The 27,804-nt window shown below is 39.8% G+C and overlaps 1 long non-coding RNA gene across 1 annotated transcript; it reads left to right on the plus strand.

The window, feature by feature from the left end:
• The first annotated feature begins 1,513 nt into the window (after positions 1-1,513).
• On the plus strand, positions 1,514-14,094 carry LOC103552825 (uncharacterized). The gene is made up of 2 exons (XR_011528833.1): positions 1,514-1,830; positions 13,809-14,094. It is a non-coding gene; the product is annotated as an uncharacterized lncRNA (long non-coding RNA).
• Positions 14,095-27,804: the final 13,710 nt, after the last annotated feature.

Consider the following 27,804-nt stretch of genomic DNA (forward strand, 5'->3'; position numbering starts at 1 on the left):
TGTGGGGGCCCTAGCAGACAGTGTGTACTCCTATGGCTGCAGGGTCTCTCCTTGGGCATGTGTATGGCACTGAAGGCTTGTGGTGGGAGTTGGGCAAGGGTCTTGCACATGCACAGCTGGAGGAGCTAACCCTGAAAGCACATACAGTGGTGAGGGTCAGCCGCTGGGGTCTGGGCTGGTTTCTTGCACTCAGCAGCACAGGCCAGGGCTGGCTGCCAGATTCCAGCTCTGCTGGGTGTTGGGGGAAGGCAGGGTTGGGTAGGCAGCAAGGGGAGAGCTGGTGTCTGAAGATGGGAAACTTGTCGGGGGAAAACCTCGCTGGTGAGATTTGCAGGGGGCCCATGGCATCTGTGCTGGCCATTGGTTTCTTCAGCAGTGAACACCGCTGGGGCCCTCTGCAGAGTAGGTCACTGGGAACCACTGTCGCTCCCACTGCATGGCTGCTGCTGGTAGCCTCTGCCCTGCTTCCTTGTTCCTAGCCATCTTTAGATGTCTTAGTTTTGATGGTCTCTGGATAGGGTGAGATCAAAGTGGGTCCTTGGTGAACTGCCCTGAAAGGCTGAGGAAGCCGGTCACTCACTCTCTCTTTCCTGGTGAGAGGGACTTTTCTGAGCCAAGGAGCTCCCTCTTGGTACTGTGCAATGTCAGCCTGGAGGACGGGATATGCAGGGAAAATGAAGCTCTTCTTCCCTTTTTTGTGTGGTTAGTTTCAGAAGACTTTTTGTTCCACTGTGTAGCTAAAGTTTCTTAAGTGGACTCCTAAGCTCTCCCAGAGTGTTTTTTGTGGATAGATAATTGTTGATCTTTGTTCGAGGACGCAGGCTGGGGTCTTCTACTCAACTGTGATGGTGAAATCACCTGGCTTTCTCACTCTTTTATTGTAGCCCTTTTGTCTAGGACTTACCACCCTCATCCCTACAACTAAAATGGACATCTTGACTCTCTCTTCCCTTAGAATGAGTTCTTTCTCATGATTTTTTTCCCCCTGCTGTAAATAGAGTCCTGGCTTTCCTGCTCCATCATTCCTCCAGCTATATGGAGACATTCTAAATCTCTCAGTAAGCAAAACTTAAGGTCAAGTTGATGTACCTGTAACAGTTTAATTTAACTCTATCACCAACATACGTATATACACACATACAGAACATTAATCCAGGGCCTAGCAAAGGACCTTCCACAATAAGAAGGAAGGACAAGAGGGAGAGAATGAAAAAAGGAGGAAAATGAAGGGTGAAATGGAATAAAGAATGATTCTAGTGCAGAATTCAAGAAATTGAGCACATAATAAATCCTTAATAGTTTAAGATAGGAGGAATGGATGGAAGCAAGTAGTGATTTACAGTTTTCTAGAGATTCTGAAACATTTTTTGGAGGGTATATGTTATCTCACCTAGACTGGATAAAGAGAAACAAGGTGGTGATTGCCAATAGATACAATGTAACTAGAATATGTAACGCAATGTTTAAAACAAAAATCCTCAAATACATTTACAAATTTACTTTATATTTCCAGGGATAGAAATGTCATTTCTTTGAAAATTTCAGATGACCACGTTGTGCCAAACTCATACGAACCATTTCTGAAATCCATGTGAAAAGATAACAGTAGCGAAATTGCTTATCCAGAATGTAAGAAGATTGCAGCATCAGCTGAAAAGTCCGTCTGTGACAGGCTTTTCACATCACCGAGAGGCAGAGCCCCATGCTGGGAGAGGCGGAGGCCCCCGCTGGGAAATGCTGTCTGCACATTTGCTGGGTATCTTGTATTGCTGGGCTCTTTGTGTTTTGTGGTACAAGCCTGAAGCAGCAGAATATGTGAAATGAGGACAGGTATAGTAAAGATATCTTGTAGCTTTTGGTTGCGCATATTTAAACTGCTTAGAAACAGTAGCTCCAGGTTCATGCCTTCTGTCCTTTTATGTGTTTAATCAGTTACAAAGCATATCTCCGCTTTGTAAAGCTATAACTATGAGGCTGATCTTTACGTTGAGAAAAAGGGACATATCAGACTCACTGTTATCTCGAGTCTTATGCATATGAAACAGTGTCTAGTGGCTGGAAAAGATCAGTTCCAGAAAGACTGTTTCTCCCTAAGCTGAAATCCTCACTGTAAGTTTAATTACATGGCGCTAAGCAAAGACCCTCCTGTCCAGCTATAGAGGCAAAAGAATTTTCAGAGAAAGTGACGTGTGAGGACTGCTCATCTGAGCTCTCTCTAGGGAGAAAGGGGCTTGGACATCTCCCGCTATGTCCTTCCCCCATCTCAAGACTTTGATCCAGAGGAAATGAGATGACCAAGGTAGAAGACAGAAATAATTTTATAACAGTGGAATCATGCTCTACATGTAATTCCAAAAAAAGAAAAGAGTATTATATTAGTTATGTTTCCTCTTTTAGTTGCAAGTAATAAAAATTCAACTTGAACTGGCTTAAGACAATAAATGTATTGATGCCAGGGTACATGATCAAGCAAGGCCAGGTCCTAGTATGCAAGGACTGTCATCAAGCACCTGGCATACTCCATCACTGGACTTGTCTTTTTCTTGGTGTTGGCTTTGTTCTTAGGCTCTTCCCAAACAGCCAAAGGCTTATGTTCTACCACCTTAGCAACACTGGCAGCCTGTCTCTTTTTCCCGATAGATTCAGGAACAATTCTCAAGTCGATGCTCATTGGTCCAGATAGGGTCATATACCCACCCATTCCTGAACCCAACATTTACTCTGATTGGCAGAACCTGGGTCATGTGCCCACTCTTTTCCTTCAATCAAATTAGGCTCAACCCCAACTACACCAATGATCTAAGAGTATGAGAGGGATGGCACTGTTAGTTATATAAAGAGCAAAAAACCCGGAAAACTTAAACAAGTGGAAAGACATTTTTTTTCTTGGATAGAATAGCTTAACCTCATAGAAATGTCAATTCTCTCAAGTTACTATATGAATTTAAGGCAAGCCCAATAAAAATACTAATAAACTTTTTCCCTAGAGTTAGACAAATTGAACCTAAAGATAATTTGAAAAATAAATGAGCAAGACCAACTAGACAAACCCTAAAATGAAAAGAAATGAAAGAAACCATACTTTATTCTCCCATTAGAGATTTCAATATTACCTATTATAAACAATACAGCAAAGGGGATTCTCTATGTGTATTCTTGTGTATATATGCAAGACTTTTCTTTAAGGTATCTCTTTAGGAGGGAAATTAGAGGGTTTAGGGTATGTTAAATAATTAAAATTTCTTAGTTCTAAAAGTTTAAAAACTTAAGCGCAGTGTGACAAAGATATTTTTGTATAAATGGTTTCCAAGTACAATTTATATGGTTATCAAAAATACTGAGAATAATAGAACCCACCCCACAGAACGAGAGTTGAGAGTTGTGTTTACTCAACAATTAACATAGTAATTATATTAGAGAAAATCTGACGCAAATGGGCATTGTGATGGTGTTAACTGATCTTCCAATTTCTCTTTAGCAGGGAAGTCATACAACTCTTGGCTGACCCTTGTCTCCTTCAATCACCTTAGTTCTTTGTGGCCCATGATTTTCATTCTGGTCTTTCTCCCATTCTTTTTGAATTGATTAGTCCCTGAATCAATGCCTTTAATACTTAAAAGAGTTCTCAGACTCTTTGAGTTCTATAAAATTCACACTTGACTGAGTTTTCTGTTTCTAGCATCTAACACAGTGCTTGGCAAATAGGAGCCCTTCTGTTCAACTGAAGTCTTCGTCAATTATAGTCTATAGCTCTAACTATCCCTGACCTTATTTGCATATCTCCCTGCAAAGTTCTGTACTAGAACTTTCAATTCGTGTTTGGAAATAGTATTGCCAGATGGTTCCAACAGAAACACTAAGATCACTTGAGAAAAAAATAATTGACCACAAACCAAAATTACACACGCCAGGAGGAGCAGTTTGTTGCTGATAATCTGTATTACATCTTATGCTTTATATTAGGTAGTTTTAGTCAAATATTTGTTTTTCAAAAACATACTCTGCTTTCAAACAAGTGGATAATATATTCTAAGAAAGCAAAATTTATTTTTTTGAGCCAACACTTAATCTGCTGTGTTAATTGGTCCACGTATTAACCATGACCAGCACTGGTTTTGTAGAGAAACCTCTCTGAAGTTCATTCCAGGACATTTTTCTGAGAATTATGTAAACCAGAATGGCATTTTACAGCTGAACTTATATTTACCAGGGAATTTTAATGTTTGCATGTCTTTATATGTCTATTAGTTATCCTTTACTGTGTAACAAATTACTCCAAACTTTAGGGGCTTTAAGTAACATTTATTATCACTCAAGACATTTATTATTTTTATGGGTCAGGAATTAAGGAGTATATTGGCTGGATGGTTCTAGCTCAGGGTTTCTAAGGAGGTTGACTCAATTGTCATCTAGAGTAGCAGCCATGTGAAGACCTAACTGGGATAATTTCAAGGTGGCTCACTTATGTAATGGGCCAGTTGGTGCTGGCTGTTTACTTCTTGCCATGCTTCTTGGCATCTCTGAGAAACTCCTAGAGTAATGGTCTGTAGGAGCATAATCCCCTGTGGCAGCATACCACAGGCCCCATGTGGAATTTTCAAAACATCACCTCTTGCGCTGGGATTCTGAGAATCTACTTACTTGTTCTGAAAAAGATAGTATGGGAAAAATTTAGAACTAATACTGTATGTAATAGGAAACATTACATCTATGTCATGATTTTCTGAAATGAAAATCAATGGCCTTCTGTCTAACAATTTTTGGGTGTTATCTCAATATCATCTGGAGATAACCATCCAGGAGGTGGGTATGATTATTGTCTCCAATTTACAGATCAGAAAACTGAGAGCATGCCTGCTCAGGGAATTGCTCCATGAAGCTAAAATTTGAATGTAGGTGGTTGACTCTGAAGACCGTGGTCTTAAAAATCAAGCTATACTGTTTCCTCTTTGGGTAGTATTTATTTACAAAATTAAAAACTCCATTTTATTATGAGAATTTTGAATGTATAATAAACAGAATAATTCTATGAGCCTACATGTACTCAACACCCAACTCCACCGTCAACTAATGGTCTTTTCTATCTCATCTACACCTCTCTCTCCCTTGTTTATTTTGAAGGAAATCTCAGACATCATATAATTTCATCCATAAGTATTTCAGTATGGCTTTCTAAAAGATAAGGACTTTTAAAAACTTAAACATTACTAGACAAAAATTAATGATCACTAAGTCCTTATTATCATCAAATTCGGTCAGTGTTCAAATTTCCAAGTATCATTCCTTTTTTTAAAAAGTTTTCATTTTGAATCATGATTCAAACAATGTCCACACATTGTGATTGGTTGATATCTCTTCTAATTTTATTTTAACCTACATAGTCCTCTCTTTTTATTTTTTATTTTTGTGATCAATGACCATGTATTTCCAAGACTTGACTATTATAAGCAAAGCTGAAATAGTTTCCTTGTGTTTATTTTTCTGGGACCTGATGCTTCATGTCTTCATCTATTTTTTATTGAAGTTTATTTTTTTCAAACTGATTTTAACAGTGCTGTACATGTTAAAGAAATTACATTGTTTTCTGATATATATGTTATAAATATTTTTTTTCCCAGTTTGTTGGTTATAGTTTGACATCTTTTGTGGTGTTCTTCTCTAGAAAGTTTAAAATTTATGTGTGGTCAAATTTATCAATGTTTTCCATTGTATATTTTGTTTGGCATCTTGCCTAGAAAAGCCCTTTCTATGCCAATATCATGAAAAACAAATCACATATGTATATTTCTAGTACATTCATTTTAAAAATATTTAAATCTTTCATTTTCTTGAGTTTATTTCAGTATAAGTGATCTAGCTTTACTTTTTTCAAATGCCTGCCAGTAATTCTAATGCCATATGTTAAATGATCCATCTTTTCCCTAAAGACTTGATATGCCGCCTTTGACACACTCTAGATCAGCATGATATTTCTTTTTCCCCTCTTTTTTACTTGCAATTTATTTGTTAAAGAAGCTAGGTTTTAGAGTTGCCAAAAATATAGATTTGTTGATTGCATATCTAGAGTGTCCTTTAGCATGTTCTGCTGTCCTCTGTCTTTCCTGCAAATTGATGATTGGGTCTTGAAAGTTGATTGGATTTATTATTTGGTTTTGATTTTTTTCAGCAAGACTACTTCATAGGTGGTGGTGTAGTCTTCTGGCAGCAGGAAGATAGCATCTGGATCTTTCTCTTGTGATGCAGCTGTCATTGATAATTGATGTTTAGATTTTATAATTCATTACATGTTGCAAAATGATAATATTCTAGTACTGTGTCATTCCTTCTTTATTTACTAGCTAGCTGAGATACGTGCAGAAAGAGAAACATCCTTTGTCTACTATTTTGTTACCCAGTGGTCCAGTTCATATAAGAAAGGGAAGACACATGCTAGATAATTTTTTAGTTATCAGTTTTCAAAATAATGACTTAGCGTATCTACAGGATGACTCATTAGATTTTTTAAGCATCATTTTTAACACACGGATTGAAACATATTGATGTTTCAATCCGTTAAAGCTATTAATCTTATCGTGCTCAAATTAGCCCATCTTCAGCCAATGAAAACCTCTTTAAATTGGTTCCAGAATCCTTATGATATGACTCTAGTTGTTTTTAAGAATTTTGGGGGGACCGGCCCAGTGGTGCAGTGGTTAAGTTTGCATGTTCCACTTTGGTGGTCTGGGGTTCGCCGGTTCAGATCCCGGGTGCCGACCTACATACACCGCTTGTCAAGCCATGCTGTGGCAGGCCTCTCACATATAATGTAGAGGAAGATGGGCATGGGTGTTAGCTCAGGGCCAGTCTTCCTCAGCAAAAAAGACGGTAGATGTTAGCTCAGGGCTGATATTCCTACAAAAAAATATTTTTTTTCCCTCCATAAATATGAGAAAATGTTCTAAGCTTGTCTTGTGTATCTTGTGCCCCAGACTTGGACTCGGGCATTTCCCCAAGAGTGTTGCACAGAGATGCAGCAGGATGTTTCAAATTTTTGAGTGAAACACAGCAAAACTCAGCATCTACTGGTCAGGACATGAACTACCAGTACCAGGTAGTTTCTATTTTCAACATTGGAAAATGCTATAATGTTTTCAATAATGGCATATATTTGCAGTGCTAGGTTTTTGGTGGTTGCTGGGATAAGAAGTAAGTGCCTCTGGAAACCAATGTGGAACAGGAAATGAAGGTGGTGTGTCCAATCTGATTCCAAGGTTGAGAGGCTGTACAGACCCCGACAGGGGCAGATACCCTATTAGTAAGTAGTTGTCACTGCTAGGGACTGGAATTTTTTTCCATTTATGTGTACTATTTTTTTTTCAAATGGCTGCTAAGTTGTTAGGAACTAAATACTTAAATTCTTTGGACCTAACTACTTAATAAACAAAAGATTGCATATTTAACAATTTTTTATCTAAGGTACCGAGAAAAAGCTACTGAGACATCAAGGCACTGTGAACTAAGGAAGTTTGGGAGCTTCTGGAGTAAACTCTTTTGGTGTTTATCTGTATGTGGCTAAGAGTTCTCTTACAAGAAGTGCCAGCACTACCATTTTAAAATTTATTTCTACTTGTCTTATAAGTAGCATCTTTCGTCTGTGTTTGCTTTGTAGCAACTCTTCTAAGTCACCTGCCCAACATTTGAGGGTTAATTTAGCTAAAATGAGATAATATGATACAGTTGAAAACAGTCCCAGTGCGAGCCCAATGAAACATTAGAGTTTATTCATTTGTTGGGACTTTAAGTTGCTTTCTCTAACAATTAGTATGTGGTGCTGCATTACTCCAGGGGCTGATTTCCTTCTTGAAGAGCCACATCAGCAAATTTAATTTCAGATGCATCTGGCTGCTCTACCAGGCACAAATTAACAACAGTATATTACAATATACTGAAGACAGATGAACAAGTGCGGGCGCCACTGTTGATTTCATGAAACTCCCACTCTTTCCTCAAGACATTGTAGGAATTTGATGTGCACATGACCACTCAACGTACAGAACAAGGCAGGTGCCAGGGTCAACTGGTATATGACATAATAGCAAGGCTTAACTACTTTACTATTTTTCTTTAGATAAAATAGAAATAATATTTCTAATTTGTTTTTGGTGAGGAAGATTGGCCCTGAGCTAACATCGGTGCCAATCTTCCTCTATTTTGTATGTGGGACACTACCACAGTGTGGCTTGATGAGCCATGTGTAGGTCCACGCCTGGGATCCAAACTTGTGAACCATGGGCTGCTGAAGTGGAGCACAGGAACCTAACCGTTACTACGCTGTGGGGCCGGCCCCAGTAGTTCTAACTTTTCTAGAACTTCTGGACTGTATTTCCTCTCTTTTGAGACCACTATTCTAGAGCACTTAGTTACTGCAGGGTGACATTTTTGTTGCTACATTTCTCCCTGAGCTAAACCGATGAAGCCATTTATTTGCTGGCAGCTGTGGCCAGGTTTGACCATTTCCTGACACTCACCTGACAAGAAACCTTGTCTGGCTGTTTTGTTCAGAAGCAAGTTAGATGGCCTGCATTTTTGAGTTTTCATAAAAATTGCAGCAAAATATGGCCCCGTGACTGAGTGGTTAAATTTGCATGCTCCGCTTCTGCTGCCCAGGGTTTTCCTGGTTTGGATCCTGGGTGCGGACATGGCACCACTCGTCAGGCCACACTGAGGCAGCGTCCCACATGCCACAACTAGAAGGACCCACAACTAAAATATACAACCATGTATTGGGGGGATTTGGGGAAAAACAGAAAAAAAAAGAAGATTGCCAACAGTTGTTAGCTCAGGTGCCAATCTTTAAAAAGAATAAATAGTGTTGAGTAGGAAGGTGGTGGACAGTGATGGGGAGGGGAGATTGAAATCTTAAATAGGGTTTTTGGGGAAGTTCTCACTCACAGTATAACATCTGGGTAAAGACCTGAAGAAGGTGAAGGAATGAGGCAAGTGGGTGAGTGGGGAAAAGGCATTTCGGGCAGAAGGAACAGTAAGCGCAAATGCCCTAAGGCAGGGGCATGGCTGGTGGGCTGAGAAATAGCATGGAAGCCAGTGCAGCTGGTATAGAGTGACTGAGGGGGAGACTGTTAGAAGAAAGACTCAGAGAGTAACACTGGGAGTGTGTGTGTGTGTGTTTGTGTATGTGTACATGGGCGATGTAGATGGCAGGGAGGGGGGAGTGCAGTAGATATATAGAGAACTGTTGGCCACTATAAGAACTTAGGCTAAGAAATTTACCCATTACTGCACATGAGATGGGACACCAAGAAAGAGTTTGGAGGGGAAGAGCAGCATGATCCAACTTATGTTTAACAAGATCACTCTGGCTGCAGTGTGAGAAAGGGCTGCAGAATGGCTTGAGTGGAAGAAGTGAGACCAGTGCAGAGGCTTTTGCAATAACCCAGGAGAGAGATGATGGTGAATTGGACCAGGATGATAGCAGGGGAGGTGACAAGAGGTGGTGAGATTCTAGGTAGATGGATGGATAGATGGGTGAATGTAAGGTATGACCTGAGCAACAAAAATGTATGGAATTATTGCAGGTTGAGATGAGAAGACTGAGTGGGGCAGGAGAGGAAGATCAGAAATTCTAATCTGGACTTGTTGAGATGGGATGCCTATTAGACACCCAGTGGAGATGAGGAGAAGGCAGAAGTGCATGAAAGTCTAGAGTTCAGTGGAGAAATCTGAGCTATAAATTTAGGCATCATCAACATACTGATGTTATTTAAAGTCAAGGGACTAGATAAGGTACCCAAGGGAATAAATTATATAGTGTAAAGAAAAGAGCTCCAAAGATGTGGGAGAGAAAAACAAGACATTAGCATCATACCAAAGTAACACAGGAGACAACTTGAAAGAGCTGGAATATTTGAACAACAAAATAAATAACATAGTATTAGATTATAACCCAAAGCATAAAATAAGCATACATGAGTCCATACTGATAGAAATAAATGATTGAATGAATGAATAAATAAGTACATAAATGGAGAAGAGATGAATTTTCTTTACAAGAGAATTCCATTATATATGATAGATAGATAGATAGATAGATAGATAGATAGATAGATAGATAGATACTCTCCCCTTCAGGAGGTGGAAGCCTCCCTGTTTTGAGCATGGGCCAGACTTAGTGACTAAATTTTAAATCATATTCTATAGGAAGAGAGAAATAATAACTTTACAGTAGAGAAACCTGGCAAATGCTGTAAAATTGTCCCGGGAAACACTGGGAAACTGACATAGATCAGAGGAGACAAGGGAGACATGACAAACAAATAAAATATGGTACCCTGAATTGGATCCTGGAACAGAAAGAGGATATTATTAGAAAGACTTGTGAAATCCAAATAAATCTGGAGATTAGTTAATAGTAATGTACCAAGATTTTTTTTTTTTAGCTTTGACTAATGTGCTATGGTAGTGTAAGACATTAATGATGGAAGAGGGGCATGCTGAAACTCTCCGTATATTCTTTTCGACTTTACTATAAATTTACAATTATTCCAAAATAAAAAGTTTATTTAATTTTTTTAAAAACTGGGAGAAAGCGAGTATCTCTTCTCATTTAGAAAAAGCTCTCCCAAGCTTGTCTATATTGGCTGGAGCTCTGAAGTTTCCAAAGATGTTTGTTATGGCTCTGAAAATAACCTTGGACAGCACACCAATATGGACTAGATAACCAGAGCCAATGTGAGTTGCCTTGGTTTACAGGAGACTTGTTGCTTACGAAGAGAATAAGTTAGGTAGACTTGAGCTTGACCTTGCTACATGTGAACTATAAAAAGGAAAACACCAGCCCATCCCAGGGAATAATACGCATAGACCTACTGAGCCTGAGGAGCTGGGAAGAGAAAAAGGAGCTCCATATGGCTGGCTAACGCTACTTACCACATTCCTCATGCTCCCACTCGATTGTGTGTTTCCCTTGATGTGGGCCCACTTTTTCAAAGCTAGAATTTGAGTAATTTAAACATGTTTTAAGTGATTTATTTTATATCTTGAGCATATGTCACCAATATTGTTCTAGTAAGTTATACTGATTAATTTATCCTTTCTTTTACACATAAAATATTTCCTTTCATTAAAACAACAATTAAAAACAACAACAAAAAGATTGAACATGGTATGAAAACCTAGGGACTTCTGAAACTTAGTACTAATAGGGCATAGAATATGTTAGTAAATTCAATTTCTAGTTTCACCACTGACCCTCCACATGATTGTGAATTTGTTTTTCCTATTTCTTCAAAGTCTTTATTCTCAGATTATTTTTGTTCTTGTTATAAATGATAACTTCAGGGCATGTCATGTTCCCATGTGTTTGCTCAATTTTATCATTAAGCACAACATTTTTTACCATGCTTAGCTGTATAAGACACGTATCATGTTCTAATTTAAAATCCCTAAGGGCATGTCCACCCTGGAAATTGTATTATCTCTTGAGAGAGTGCCATTTCATTCTTTTAGGATTACAAAAACATATTTTTGTAAACTTCTATTTTAAATTATACAGTGTCTGTTGACAGTAGGGTGAAAGGCAGTGATGTCACCACTGGCTTTAGGATGACTCCCTTGGCTTAGATTATCCTTGACATTTCTAGTTTGTGGCTTTTTTTCTTTAACAAAAACTTTTTTTTTTGCCCTTTCTAGCCCATCACCTGTGAAGCTGGTGGATAAACTGAACCTTCTAAGGTAGCATTTAGCTAGCATTTTTCATATCCTGGGCAGAAAAATCATTGCTAATTTCTACCCCTTTCACATCTCAATCTGTGCGAATACCCACCTGATACAGGAGATTCATGAGTTCAAGAGAGGAGCAGCACACTGGAGTCATCCCCATCGATCAATTCACGGGAGTAGATCAAAGCGTGACCTCAGGGACTTTGTATCTGAGTTCCAGTAAGGGATATTATTTTAAAAATGATACATATCTCTCAAAATATAAATTTCTAGTGACTTTAAGGAGGTCTAAAGGAAAAAGAAAAAGGTCAGCTGGAATACAGACTTGATTCAATGGCCAAAGGACATTTTTGAACCTGTGACTTTCACTTAACAAAAAGTTTCTGGATTTTAGGATCCTGCAGAATTTCAGCTCCCTCTTTCCCTCTAGGCATACTCCTATACATCCATTTAATTCAGATGCTGAAAAAAAAATGGACAGAATCATTGTCCTTTCGTCATATTTTTAAGAACAATTAGAAACTGTGTTTTTTCTCAGGGAATGAAGAAGCTGGAGTTTCCCCGGCCTTCAGGGCCGGTTTCTGATTCATAAAGGATCTCTGCCCTTTGAAGGTTCCCATTTATCATGTCCTAGCAGGGGGTTGGCGCCACGAAGACTCCCACTCTGGTCACTCACTTGTGTAGAACCAGTAATACTTCTCCTTTTTGGTTTACTTTTAGCCAGAGTAGGAGAATATGACATCATTTGAATGTGCCAAGAAAACTGTTAGGAAATGCTGTTTTGGGTAGCTTAAGTCGTCCAAATTTTATCGAAACATCTGTTCTGTGTTTGGATATACTCATTTATTTTAAAAGGTGAATGTTTATTAACAACCTTGAGAGAACTGAATAAGAATCATTGGCTTCCATTTAAAAAGATTTCCATTCAGTCACTTTGAGTCCTGTATTTAGAGGATTTTAATAAAAAACATATTTTGAGGGGACAACCCTTTGCCCTCGTGGTTAAGTTTGGTGCACTCTGCTTTCGAGGCCTGGGTTTGGTTCCCTGGTGTGGACCTATACCACTCATTGGTGGCCATGCTGTGGCAGCAACCCACAAACAAAATAGAGGAAGATTGTCACGGATGTTAGCTCAGGGCCAATCTTCCTTAAGCAAAAAGAGGAGGATTGGCAACAGATGTTAGCTTAGGGTGAATCTTCCTAAGGAAAAAAGAAAAAAATATATATATATATATACAGAGTTCAGGTTGACTAGTAAGTATTAAAACTCCCCTTAAGATTTCAGATAATTTTGGGGTAATAGTTAAAACTCGAAATGTAACTGAAAAGGTACATTTTTGATATTACAGCTATCCCTAAACTTTTCAGAACTTTGACATTCCAGTTTGGCTATCCTGTTTTTCTGACAGATTTCTTTGTCTCCACCAAGGTGAAAGTGCCATGTGGCATGCACATTTATTTTAAATTAATGTAGATTTGAGTTAATTTAAAATTGTGTGAAGCCTATTGTTCAGAGAAACTTCAGGGATTGCAGAATCAAGGTGGCAATTAGCAACCAATTTTGAACCCTCATCGAGCTTCATCTTCTCATGCCAAATCCCTGGGTTTAAATGAGTAATTTTGACAGAGGAAGAATCAGTATTCCACAAATACATGAGGAAAGACTACTATTGCTCAAGTGTAATTATCAGGACTGACATAAATACTTTAAGTAACAAAACTCTCTCTCAACACTATCAGCCCATCTTGTATTTGAAATTCAATTTGTAGGTAAGGAAAATTAAAACGAAGATGAGAAATGGCATGCATTCTAATCTGCCATCAAGGTTATGCAGTAGTCAAATCCCCTTGTTTTTTGGTTTCATAATATACTCTATCTTTTCTAAAACTGGATTATTCCAGCAATACAACTTTATTTTCTAAAATGAAAGTGTTTATCAAGGAGGCGGATTTCTCTTTGGAAAAAAAACTTGGAAGAAAATATTCGAAAAGAAGAAAATCAAGTTATAAAAGATGAAATAATTTGATTATCCAATTTAAATGTTTTGGAGTCTGAGCTTAATCTTTTTCTTTTTCTTTTTTTTTTTTTGCAGTTAAATTAACCTATTTCTTTTGCTGCACATCTTATTGGAGAAAATTACTGGGGCCGGCCCCGTGGCCCAGTGGTTAAGTTTGTGCGCTCCACTGCAGGCGGCCCAGTGTTTCGTTGGTTCGAATCCTGGGCGCGGACATGGCACTGCTCACCAAACCACGCTGAGGCAGCGTCCCACGTGCCACAACTAGAAGGACCCACAACCAAGAATATACAACTATGTACTGGGGGACTTTGGGGAGAAAAAGAAAAAAAATAAAATCTTAAAGAAAAAAAAAAAAAGAAAATTACTAACAGTCAGAAAGTCCTGGGGTGGGCCCGGTGGCACAGCGGTTAAGTGCCCACGTTCCACTTCACCGGCCTGGGGTTTGTGGGTTCGGATCCTGGGTGTGGTCATGGCACAGCTTGGCAAGCCATGTTGTGGTAGGCGTCCTACCTATAAAGTAGAGGAAGATGGGCACGGATCATAGCTCAGGGCCAGTCTTCCTCAGCAAGAAAAGGAGGATGGGCAGCAGATGTTAGCTCAGGGCTTATCTTCCTAAAAAAAACAAAAAGTCCTCATGGTCCTTAACCATGAGCTCCTTGCTGTAAAGCCTGTTTTCAGGTACAGCAGCGTGACTTGAGGGTTAGAGATCATTGTTATCAATAGACCAACCACAGGAAGTTAGAATTTCTTTCTTTCTTTTTGTTTTTTAAGGAAGATTAGCCCTGAGCTAACATCTGCTGCCAAACCTCCTCTTTTTGCTGAGGAAGACTGGCCCTGAGCTAACATCCATGCCCATCTTCCTCCACTTTATACGTGGGACGCCTACCACAGCATGGCATGCCAAGCAGTGCCATGTCCTCACCCAGGATCTGAACCGACAAACTCTGGGCTGCCAAAGTGGAATGTACGAACTTACCTGCTGCGCCACTGGGCTGGCACCGGAAGTTGGAATTTCTACAGCTGTTAGAGCTCCATATGTTTTTTTGCTTTAAGTCCCTGTGAGCTCAGAATCACAGTGTGACCTTGGGCAAATAGCTTAATCTTTCTGGACATCATTTTACTCCAAGACTCCTCACTAAGGTGCTTTCCATTTCTAAAATGGAGTTGATGAATTCTTTGAATACAGAAAATTGACAGGTCCAACTGAATTATGGGATTCATTCAATCATTAATTAATTAATTAGGTTTTTGTTTATTAAAGAAATGCATTATTCAAACAAAATACTCTATTACCCAAAATAGACTATGGTCTGAAGGGATCCTTTTAGAGTTTGGAACAGGGAGGGGTTTCTCTCTCGAAACAGTCCAGACATGTTTCTAATGTAGTGGAATAGAGCGCTCGTCCAAAGGCAGCCCTCTAAGATAAGGTCCTCCTACTTCAGTTCTTTAAGAAAAATTATCAAAAAATTGTAAATAAGGCAAAGGGATGGCTATGCGTCTTTCAGTGTCATATTGCAACATTGTCTAACAGGTCCACCCAAGAATTGCTTAATTCTTTTGGGGGAATATCCTTTTGTTTCATATATTGTTTGCTATTTATCAGGGCCCATGTTCAGTGAAGTTTCATGTTAATGCGCAGAGTTTTGCCTGGTAGAGATGCAAGTGGCTTCTGTCTAGTAGAAAATATGACCCCTAAGGGTAGGGCTTTATTGCTTTGTAGAATATCAACCAGTACTCCAACATTCTTCCTTCAGTTTCTATATCTACTTAGTTCTCTAAATGCTCTTTGAACCAGCTTCATCATCCTGCTGGTTCCCTCATTAATGAGTTATGTAAATTTTGACACACTTTATAAGGGTCATAGTTGTAACATTAAGAAATTTTTACTTTCACAGTTTCCTTCCTACTGCCACACCTGGAAGAGTAGAGGATTTCCTAAAGCAGAAACATTTCTAACTCTAAATACTGAGCTCCTAGCTTTTTGGATTTCCATTCTTTTTTCTTCTTCATCTGTGTCCTACCTCCCTACTTCAGGCTGTCTGTTGTAATGATTGAGTCCAATTACAGTACATTATTGGGTTTTGAGGCTTAAACATTTGTGCTTTTGACTATTTTCAAGTAACTTAACATGGAACAATTTGCAGTTTTGCTGAGGAGTGAATTTGGGTTGCAGGCTTTGCAATACTGATGTGCTGGAATGACTCACAGAAGGAGAGAGGTGTCCAGCACAGCCTCTGAATTTCAACTTGGCTCTGTTGTTCTATACTCCTTAGCATGCACCCGGACTCTCCTAAAATGATAAAAACTTAGTTTCTTAGTGTAAAATGAGCTATAAAAGAAAATCATCTGCTAGTGTTGGTAATGGTAGTAAAGAGAGAGTAAAGAGATCTAAGAAAGCAATCATTCTTAGCCATAAGCAGAAGTTTTGGAGGTGCAAAATATACTGTCAATTCAGTTAATTCAGCAAAGAAGCATGAAAATGTTTATCTGTCTTAATAATCAACCACTGAATTAAAATAATATATTTTATTCTTATTAAGTTGTCAAAATTTAACCAGTAATGTTGGTATTTCAACAGTATGAGAAAGGGTTGTTCTCACTGGAAAGAATAGCAACACAGTGGAGGGTTGCTGAGCTTGTATTCATAATGTCTGAGTTCAAGTTTCCGCTCCTCTACCAATTAGCTATAGAACCTATACCTAACATCTCTGTGTTGTGAATCCCGGAGGACATTGTTTATTGAATAGGTCACATGAAGTTCTAGGTTTTGGTTAGATCAGTGAACATTACAAAGATCTCTGCTCTCAAAGAGCTTTCGTTTTGAATGGTAGGAGGGAAAGGTAGGGAGAAGGGAAAGAGAGTGAATAGACAATAAAGGAATAAATAAATGGTCAAAACTTTAAGATGACAAATGACATAGAAAATAGAAAGAACTAGAATAGGGTAAATAGGGATTGGCAGGACGTGTGTGTGTGTTTGTGTGTGTGCATGCAGTTGTGTTGTAGTGTGTCGTTGCAGTAATAAATAAGGTGGTGAAGGTAGGCCTCCGTGATATGGTGGCATTTGAGTAAAGACATGAAAAAGGTGAAGGAGTTAACCAAGCTGGAAATAACATCCACATAGAAGGAACAGCAAAAGTGTAGGTGCGCAGGTGGGAGCTTGTCTGGCCCATGTTCTAAAAAGAAGAAGGGACCAGTGTGCCTGGAGTGGAGTGATCAAGGAGGAGAGTAGTTGGAGATGAGGTCGGAGAGGTGAGCAGATGGTGTTGTCAGTCCTCTAAGGTCTTGTGAGCCATTATCTTTTGCTCTCGGCCAATGGGGAGACAACCAGGGACTTTGAGTAGAAGAGTGATATAAGAGTGTTTTAAAAGAGTCACTGGGGCTGCCATGTTGCGAGTAACTTGTAAAGGGACAAGGTTGGAAGTGGAGAATTACTAAGAGGCTATTGCAGTAGCTAGGTGGGAGATGATGGCTTCAATCAGGTGGCAGCAGAGAATGTGGTGCAAAGCATTCAGATTCTGAATGTATTTTGAAAGCACAGCCAGCAGGATTTGTGGTTGGATTGGATGTGGGCTGTGAAAGAAAGAGATGAGTCAATTAGGACTTCAGGGTTTTCAACTGCTGAATGGGAAGGTGGAGTTGCCATCAACTGAGATAAGAAGACTGAGGGTGAAGCAAGTTTTGGCAGTAAGATCAGGATTTCAGATTTGGGCATGTTTTATTTAAGATGTTTACTTTATATCCAAGGACGGACAAATCTGGAGCTTGTGAGTGTGGTCTGAGTTGGAGATACATATTTGGAGGTCAGCAGGATATTGCTGCTGCGATCACCAAAGGAATCAGTGTAGTTAGAGAAGAGAACAAGACCAAGGACTGAGCCCTGGGACACTGCAACATTAAAGAATCTAGGAGAAGAGGAAGGACCATAAAGGAGGTTAAGAAGGAGCAGCCAGTGCATTAGGAGGGAAACAGGAGAACGTGGTGTCCTGGAAGCCCAGTGAAGAAAGTGTATCAAGAAGGAGGGAGTGATCACCTATGCCAAATGCTGTTGGTAGGGCAAGCAAAGGAAGGCCTGGGCTGCTGGTTTGGGCAACATGGTGGATGTTGTTCACATTGTTAAGGGTGGTCTACATGGAACAGTGAGGCAAAAATCTGACTAAATTGGTTTTAATGGAGAATGGCAGGAAAGGAAATACAGATAGCAGCTGTGGATAACTTTCTGGAGGGGTTTTTGTTCAAAAGGGAGGGAAAAAATGAGATAATAGCCCATGATGTAAGTGGAATCCAGAGAAATTATTCTTTTTTCTAAATGTTTTTTAAAGATGGGAGTAACAGCAGTGTGTTATTTATATTTGAATGGAAGTGGTCCGGTAGAGCTTGCTGGAATGGTGTCTTTGACTAGGCTATAGGGGATGGGATTTAGTGCCTAAGAGGAAGGTTTGGCTTTGGGTAGGATCATAGATAGTAACAGGTGTGGAGACAGAGTCTGTGGACACAGACCTGGTAGGTGGTAAATATGGTGGTAGGAGTTCTCTTCTTATTGCTTTAATTTTCTCAATGATGTAGGATAGTGAAGATAGGAAGGAAGTTTTAGACATGTGAGAAGAGTGAAAGTGTGAATGGTTGTCCAGGAGGACAGAAAACTAATGGTCTTTGGAAATTAAGTTGTGACATCCTGGTAGCATTAAGAGCATGTTTGAGGATCTGTTTGTACATTTAAAGTGAGACCGTTCAGCATGACTATGTTTTCCTTCAGTCACATTCAGTTATGCGGTGGAGGTTTGGCATAGGCTGAGAGTTGGATTTTAACCAAGATTTAGTCTTCCAAGTAAGTATCGTAAATCTGAACAGAGGCAAAAGGGTCAAAGGCATATGTTAAGGAACAATTATAAAGATTGGTCATGGGATTGAAGCTCCATAAGGAGGGGGATGATAACAGTAAGGGGAGATGGACAGTGGAATGGATTGGAGGTCCTAGTGAGTTTGAAAAATGATTGGGGATAGGATAGTAGATGAAGAGAGCTGGAAAGATTGGAGATGATGGTCAGAGGGTGGAATGCACGAAACTAACATTAAGAAGGGATGCATTTATTGCAAATGGCACAGTCTAGGGCCGTGACTATGGAATTAGAGGCTGTGATCGCATGGTTGGCATGATCAATGGAGAAGCAAAAAGAAGTTCAAGGATTTGTGAGGCTAGAGTATGGGCATGATGATCTACTTGTGTGTCCATAGCTCCAGGAATTAAGACAGTAGTAGCATTTGGAGAGTACAATTATGAGCCAGGAACTAGAATCTAGAGACATGAGGGTGGGGTGGGGTGGATGGCAGAGGCATCACTACTGTGTGATATACAATGATGTGAGATTCAAGCTGGCATTTCTAGGGAAGAGGGAAGGAGAAGTGTCTGAAAGCATTGAGGAGCAAGGATGACATCTACCCATCTCCGCACTCAAAGATCTGAGGGCTATAGCAATTTCCTGTTGGGAGGCTGATGGAGTGTTCTGAGGGGAAAGTCAGGGTTTTTTTTTTTTTTCCCCCAAGGAAGATTAGCCATGAGCTAACATCTGCCAATCCTCCTCTTTTTTCTGAGGAAGAATTGCCCTGAGCTAACATCCATGCCCATCTTCCTCTGCTTTATATGTGGCATGCCTACCACAGCATGGCTTGCCACGTGGTGCCATGTCTGCACCTGGGATCTGAACTGGTGAACCCCAGGCCGCCGTGGGATGGCAGTTAGTTATCTCAGACATAGATTTGTGGAGTATAATTATAAATATTCCTTTAAAAAATCTCACAGGATACATGTGCATAATGGCGGAAAAAAGAATGCAATATGAGAGCTGTTGACATCTGATCAGAGTAGTACTAAGACCTGGAAGATGCCAGCAAAGAAGAAAAGAGATGAGAACCAGAGGTACGGAATGGATGCTAAATTAATTGTTTTACTGTCATTTCCCCCAGTTAGAATGTAAATTCTATGAGAACAGAACTTTGCCTAGTGCCTGGTATTCAGTAAGTGCTCAGTAAACATTAGGGTGTGTTGACACAATGAGGAAATGGGGCTCAGCCAAAGGAAAAGTGTGTGGGATGAAATCGTCCTAAGCACCATGTTTGGTATAAGGGAAGGGTCGGGACAAGTTGAGGGCAGTTGCAAGGATGAAGATATTTGCCTTCAGGATTTCTTCCTGGTCCACCCTGCTCTACTGCTCCAGAGTCCAGTGCGTGTTCACATTGGGAGGCATTTCCTTACGTAATTCTTGTTGCTCTTCTTCTCCTTTAGCTCCTTTAGAAACACTGATAAGTCAGTAGTTCTTACCTAGCAACACATTAGATGATCTGGAGACTTAAAAACAAAATAAAAAAAAAATAAAACAAAAAACAGTGTCTGGGGTCCCCTCCCCCACACAGTCTAATTTAATTGGCTTGGAGTGGGACCCAGACATTGGTGGTTTTTAAAAAGTCCCCTAGGAGACTTTATTGTGTAACTAGGATTGAGAAGCAATGAACACCGTTAAAGTGTTGTCTTTCTCGGGGAAGCTTGAACGTTCAGATCTGAGCTTTCTAGGAAGGCAGGTGGTTCTGACTGGCGCAGTCTCAGACATCAGCGGGTGGGGAAGTCCCCAGAAATCACAGCAACCTGCACCTAGCATGGCTCTCGGAGAGGAGGTGCTCAAGAGGTGTTTGTTGAAGGGATGGATGAATCCGTACCCTGAAGATGCCGCTTGCTCTGGGTGCATAGAGGCCAACCAATCACTATACCTGGAGAAACTGAGCTATGGAGGCTGCTCAGTCAGTGGAACAGTCTGAGAAGCAAAAGTTCCAGGTCAGTTGTGGGAGGATGTGTGGGCGGGAGGACACTTGTGAACCTGTGGGTAGACAAAACATAAACATGCCTTGCATACATATGCTACTTTTTTCCAAAAGCGTCTTCATAATATCATGGTGAATAAAACACAAAGTTATCTTTTTAAACATATTGAATTCACCGAAGCCTTTTTTATTCTGTATTTTCTTTTTCAATAGATACCAAAAATACAATTATTGTCATGTCGGAGTCGGGACTTTTTTTTTTAATATTGAAAAGAAGTCTTTATATTTAAAAAGAATGCCACCCTCTCATCTAGCCTGGAGGAAAGATGTTTTGGAGGCATGAAAGACACACATGAAAGTGAGAGGGATTAGTGGGGGACTGTTCAGTGTATACCTGAAATAGTCCATTTTATTTTGCACTGGAAGAAGCTGGGGTTAATACGAGCTCTGAGTGTACAAGTTTAATGTAAAATAAAGCGTCCTCATCCTGCCCTTCTCAAGAGTGGCCCAACATCATTCTTAACTTAAGTAAACTCAAAGGGAGACGGTCCCAGGGACCTGTTTGGAGCTTCCGGGATAGGTAGTTTATCCACTGTCCCTCCAACATAACGGTAGCTCTGATTCCTGTAAAAGCGACAATATCGCCCTCTGTCATGATAATTAGCAGTCAAAAGAGTCATCCATTTCTTTATCAGCTCCAAAGAAGAAAGGGTAAATGATAAAGTAACATCCTTGCCTAAAATGGATGAAAATAATGGCCAACTGCTTATCTTTGTAGTGACTCATTGCATCAAGCTGACCTCTGAATAGAGTATGCATAGGCCGTTTGTACATTCTCCATCAAATGATTAAGAAGTGAAATGACAATGACCAACCACTGTCCCTGACATTTATTATATATGAACAGCATTTAGGAGATGAAAGACCAGGTAGCAGTGAAACAACTGTGAAGACGCAAGACTGAAAGCACCAACAGTGACATTCAGCTGCTCAGTTATGCCAGAATATGATTAGTGCCCTCTCGTTTGAGACTTTAATTTTAATGTAGGCTCAAGACGGGAAAAGGCCACCATCATATCATGGTGAGATGGATATTCAACTTGGAGTCATATGTCCTGGTTCTGAGTTGTTGCTCTGACAGTTAAAACTCGTTGATCTTGAGCAAGTCATGTAATCTCCCAGAGTCTCAATTTTCCCATCTGTAAATAGGAAATAACAAGAATTTCTCCTTCACTACTTTAGTTAGTTGTGTGGTTCAATTGACATAATGAGTATTGTAAAAGTATTTCATAAAATGTAAAACATCATGCAGATGTTTGCTACTATCATTGCATTAATCATCAATGACCTTACTTAGTCCAAAATAGTGCTGCCCGGATCATGTCTTCACAACCTCTAAGTTCTGGCTTTGGAACATCCCAAGTCCCCATCACCAGTATATATTTACTGTAGAGCCCAATAGTAGTCATATGACTTTAGCTTAAAGGTAATTGCACATACATCTCTGCAGATATCTATAAACAAAGAGTGGAGAGGAAAATTGCCAAAAAGCTGGGGAGAGTCAAGTCTGCTATTAATGCAAAAATCATGACTTTTTGGTAAGGTCGATAATAAAGGGTTTTTAAAAGTTTTGGAAAAATGGAGATATTGGAACCCTCAGGAAGCTTGTCACTAGGAGGGAAAAGTGCCCAAACAGTAGGTGAAAAAGGACGGCAGGGCACAATGTGAGAGCCATGAGAAGCTGCCAAGTGCTGCAAGTTGCCAACAGTGTGCATGGAAGTTGTCAACAGTGTGCGTGGAAGTTCCCCTTGCTTTCTGGTAGAGCGTGGCGTAGATGATCAAAAATCCCATGTAAGGTAGGGGAATGTTACTAAGTGTCTCAGAACTGAGGCCTTACCACCTTAGCATCTTTAATGGCTCCCAGAATGCTCACTCTAGAGGTTACCAGCACCATGTATAATTCTCGAGAACTCCCATCTCTTCCACCTGCTTTGTCCTGCTCCATACATGAGGTCTTTTTGGTTCTATATTTGTTAATATTTGCATTTTGGTTTCTGATGCTCAGACTGCAACCCAGACAATGCTGCCTTTGTGCTATGGCTTCCTGGATTGCAACCATGAGCATAAAGTTTCATATCCCAGTGCTCAGTTCAGGCCTGCCAGACCCACAGCAGTTTCCACAAATGGCCACCACCACACACCCTCCACACCTGGGAAGAGAGATCCTGCAGAGATGTTTACGGTGAGTCAACAATAAATATATAGTTCTCAGCTTCTGGACAATCAAAACAAGAAGGAGACAATGGTTTATATTCTACTCATCTGGCTTTGGAGAATTGTAGGGTCTCTGTGTACCTAAAACCTGTTTAGGTTTGACCTTTTCATCTCTAACCACCTTCTCTAGCCCCCTAATATACCTTGTCTGTGACTGTCACTCGGCTAGGCTCTAGTTTTGCCTTTTCTTATTTCCAGCACTAGCTCCAATCTTTTACCCAATAAAGTTGTTTTCTCAATGGAGAATCCTGGAAAGTAAGTGGCTGAATAGGTAAAACTTGGAGGAAGCTCAATTTTGTCTTTGTTTTTCAAGGCTAACCAGGGCACACAAAAAGAAAAGAAATAATACGATTATGATTCTTTTCCGTCTGTGCTAAGTAGAATGAAAATAGACAGGCCTACCTCATCAATTTTTTTTTCCAGTAAAGAAACATATGGCCTGAACATATTTCTCATCCCATTTCCTAGGATTAGTAGAGGATTCTAAATTATAGCAAAAGATTGAAGGAGATGATTGTTGAAAGAATTAAATCCAGTTGGATAGAAAGAATTTAGGGAGGTGGGGCAATTATGACTGTAATAATATGGAAACCTCAGGAAACTCAGTGTGTTTGTATGTACTCCCTTGGCTCATCTGTTTGGAAATGGGCCATTAGGAAGCTTTTTTAGAAGTTCTTAAAGGAGAGGTCGTTCAGCAGACATCTTCATAATAATTCAGAAGACCTTCAACTTCCAGAGGAATAAAGCTTTACAGAGAACAGAGGGTATTATGCACACTGTCCAGGAACTGCTGGACAGATTGGGGTCCATATGAATTCCTTTGGCAAGAGATACTGAAAGTTCTGGATTTGTGAAGTTAAAATCTGGTAACAAATGAGCTTAATGAATCAGAGAAAGGCAAAGTTCAGCTACATGTGTATGGGACATGTCCTATTAACGTTGATGATTTCTGTTGGCTTATGATGCGGCAAAAGTTCATCTGAGTCAGACCACCCCCCTAGTGCCTCTGAGCAGGGCAAAATTAGGGTTAAGTAGAACAAAATTCTGTGGCAACTAAGATGAACCAAAAGATTCATGGTACCCATTTTTAAAATTATTTCTCTCTTAGTCTGTCTCTTGGGTTTATTTGCATTTCCATAATTCCTTAATCCCAGAATGAATTTATTTTTTTACAGCACTGCTATAACATTTTTCATATACAACATTAATTTTTAGAATTTAGACTTGTGGCCTACTAACAGATTTTTTTTTTTCTCAAACAGATGATACAGGGTGGTATCATAAACTTGATTATGTAGGAGTTTACTCAGGACGGAATGAATCATTTCCATCAGTGAAACAGAGTTCCTGCTGTCCGGTTAGTCTCTAACTCCACTGAAATAAAAAAAGGAATCTGTGTTAATATATATTCAATCACTTAATATTTTATAATGAACATTGACAGCTTTTAAAGGACGTAGATACAGCAGCACATATATTTCTATTTGTTTCGTCATGGGTTTGGGATTTTTATGCAGTGTTTTCATGGTTATCTTGTTCTCTGATTTTTAAATAGATGCATGTTACACTGTAGAACATCTTTTGTTAGTAGGGGAAAATTGGCAGCAACAACTGTCTAGCAAAAATAGTGGTGTATCTCAAAGAAAGAGTATTCTTAAAGCTTTGGAAACAATGGTGCCATATTCTGTTTGGCCTTCCTGACACCAGGTAACTTTCCCTTTTGCCTACTCTCACTCCTTGCACCCCTCCCTAACCCTGAGAGCCCACGTGTACCGAAACCTGAACAGATCTAGGTCTTTCTGCTTCTGTCAAATTTAAAAGAAACCCAAATAAATTATAAGATGCCTTTAAAATTCCTGTGTGCTTTTACTGAAGTGTTTTGAAGGACAGTAAACAGGAATCCCGTTGCATGGCACATGGCAAACAGTCCCATTATCCCCAAGGCTACAATACTCCACCTCCCCCACTCTCCCAACTCTCTTTTCTCTCTCCTAGGTAAGCAACCAGAACCCTACCCCCTCCTAGGTTTGCCAGCTTCTCTTCCCATCCCCTGTTCCCTTCTTCAGTCTTTCAGATCTATTCCATTCCTCGGTCTGCAGCTGTCTGCCCTCTCTCTTCTTCCTCTTCACCAAATTCCCCGTGGCAGCATAAAGAAGGCCCTGGAAGTGAGCAGCAAGCAGGGCATCTCCTGAAATTGTCAGAGAAAGAGAGGTGGCAAATATATTAATGTTTTTACCTCTGGCAAATAGACTCAGACACATTCAGATTTAGAACTCAGATCCTGCATAAGAAATATTGGTTGCTACCAACCTCTGCTCCAATCTTAATGCTTTTTCTTCAACATCTCCTGTTTTGTGTGCTTTCCTATTTGTAATTTCCTTGAAGAAAATACTGAGACGTGCCCAAGGCTGTTCAGGAGCTGGGGTCTGGATAGACTCTTTGGAGGGAGAAGGCTTAGCCTGACTCTGGGAGGGCACATGGGCGCAGGGAAACTGTTGACTGCGGCTCTGTGTAGACGTCTACACTTGGGAGGGAAGTTCCAAGTGATGTTGGAAAGGAATAAGGCAATGTGGCAGTGAATATGCATACTTGTTTCAAGAGAGGAAAGTCAGAAATTTGTTGATGTGAAGGAGAGGAAAAAACGGAACAAAATTAGAGAGGGCGTCACAGTTGAGGTAAGGAGCCACCAGAGACTGAAGGTGCAAAAGAAGAGACAATGATGGTATCCAAGGGGGAAAGCGTGGGAGATGGAATCAAGCACAAAGGAACAAGGTGTTAAAATTTCCTAGCACCATGATTTTATTCCCTTTAAGGAACTTATTCTGTATTGTTTTTATGGTTGTTTGTGAACATGGCTTCTCTTTTCCTCTAAACTCCATGAGGATGGGATCCAGGTTTGGTTTGCCCATGTTGTGGGAAACATAGTAAACTTTGGGCACTCCTAGACATCCAGCATGCCCAGGAGGGCACTGGGAAGTCTCAAATGTTTGTGAGGTGATGAGGAGCCCAGGTGTTGAGTGAGTGGAGGGTGAAAGAATTAATCAAGGTCTTGGAAATTCTGTTTTTGTTTTGTTTTGTTTTTTTGAGGAAGATTAGCCCTGAGCTAACTGCTGCCTATCCTCCTCTTTTTGCTGAGGAAGACTGGCCCTGAGCTAACATCTGTGCCCATCTTCCTCCACTTTCTATGTGGGCTGCCTACCACAGCATGGCTTGGCAAGTGGTGCCATGTCCGCACACGGGATCCAAACTGGCGAACCCCAGGCCGCTGAGAAGCGGAGCGTGTAAACTTAACCGCTGCGCCACCGGGCCGGCCCCAGGTCTTAGAAATTCTGATGACAAGTCTGACTCCAGTTTTGTGATGTTGATACTTTCTGTTTACTCAAGAATTTATTAAGGGGCTGGCCCCGTGGCCGAGTGGTTAAGTTTGCGCGCTCCACTACAGGTGGTCCAGTGTTTCGTTGGTTCGAATCCTGGGCGTGGACATGGCACTGCTCATCAAACCACGCTGAGGCAGCGTCCCACATGCCACAACCAGAAGGATCCGCAACAAAGAATATACAACTATGTACTGGGGGGCTTTGGGGAGAAAAAGGAAAAAAAATAAATCTTTAAAAAAAAAAGAATTTATTAAAATACAAGTACTGTGATAATCTTGACTATTACCTTCTTTATCTCTTATTATACTGAGGCTATTCCTACCCATATTCCATAAATCAAATCAAATCAAATCAAATCAATACATTTAAATTATAGTAGGAAGCCATGTTCATTGTGGAAAAGAGTGTGAATCAACTATAATTCCTTCCTGGCATATCGATAGCTATAGCTATAGATATGTATTTATACATTTTAGTACCAGGTAGTTATTTGGTAAATTGTTATTTTATAAAATGACATAACATGAATATCTTTCCACTTCATTAGATTTCATTGAGATGTCAGCAAATGTGGTTTGAGAGCAAGTTATGTTGGAATACATCCATACTGTGAATCATTTATTCTGTAACTTGGAAATCAGATGTTTGGAACAAACGGCATCATTAGTCAGGAAAAGACCAGATTCTTCCTAGGAACTTGAATAATCATGAAATATCCAGCTCTTCACCATAGAACCCAGTACAGGAAAAGCCATTTGGAAGGCAGGGCAAGGGTACGGTTTCTTTTAATAGCACTTTTTTCTGTATTCTACAAAGGGTTTTAGGAATGAGTAATGAAGTCATATTTGTAAAGCATTTCACAAAATATCCAATTTTAAAACTATGTACCACATTATCCATAAATATCATTTTAGGGCATGGTTTTACCTTTTTTTCTTTTCTACGACAAAGAAAAAATGTCCTTCAGGATAAGAAAAATTCCTAATGTATTCTCAAGTTCTCAGTTTTGAACTCACGTTCTACTGAAAAACTGAGATATTCTAGAAAATGATTTAATGTCAGAATTACAATACCTGATTTATTATTCACAGCATAATTTTCTATTAAATGCATTTTCAATCCCATTATCATTTTTTAAACTACTTAGCTCCAATCAAAATGAAAATGCCCATTTCTTCATCTTTATTCATGCCTTTCACATTCCAGTGCCCTAGAAAGAGGTTTTCTCCACTCGTAAATGAAAAATACTGGGTTGCTCATTATATCTGAAAGATAGAAAGATGTAGTGGATATGAATGATGAAAAAGCTCTATATCAGCAACCGTTGACGTCAATGTGTTCGCTTCCCTAGAAGGGTATCTGTAATTTTTGTTTCCACCAAAACCGTTTGGTTCCTTTGCCAGCATCGTTTACTCTCCCTACCTTTTCCTGGAGGTCTAGATGGGTTACTCACCTGAAACTTGAGAACGTACTTTTTCCCCTTATGCATCAGAAGTGGGGAAAGTTTTTCTCCAAAAGTAGCACTAGGCTGAAAATAAAGTTCTTTAAAAGGTTATAGTAAGAAAGCAAAAAGATGTTTTCTTTCTAGTGAATGGAAATGGAAATGTA

This window comes from Equus przewalskii, chromosome 17 (genome assembly GCF_037783145.1).
Source record: "Equus przewalskii isolate Varuska chromosome 17, EquPr2, whole genome shotgun sequence".
NCBI classification, from domain to species: Eukaryota; Metazoa; Chordata; class Mammalia; order Perissodactyla; family Equidae; genus Equus; species Equus przewalskii.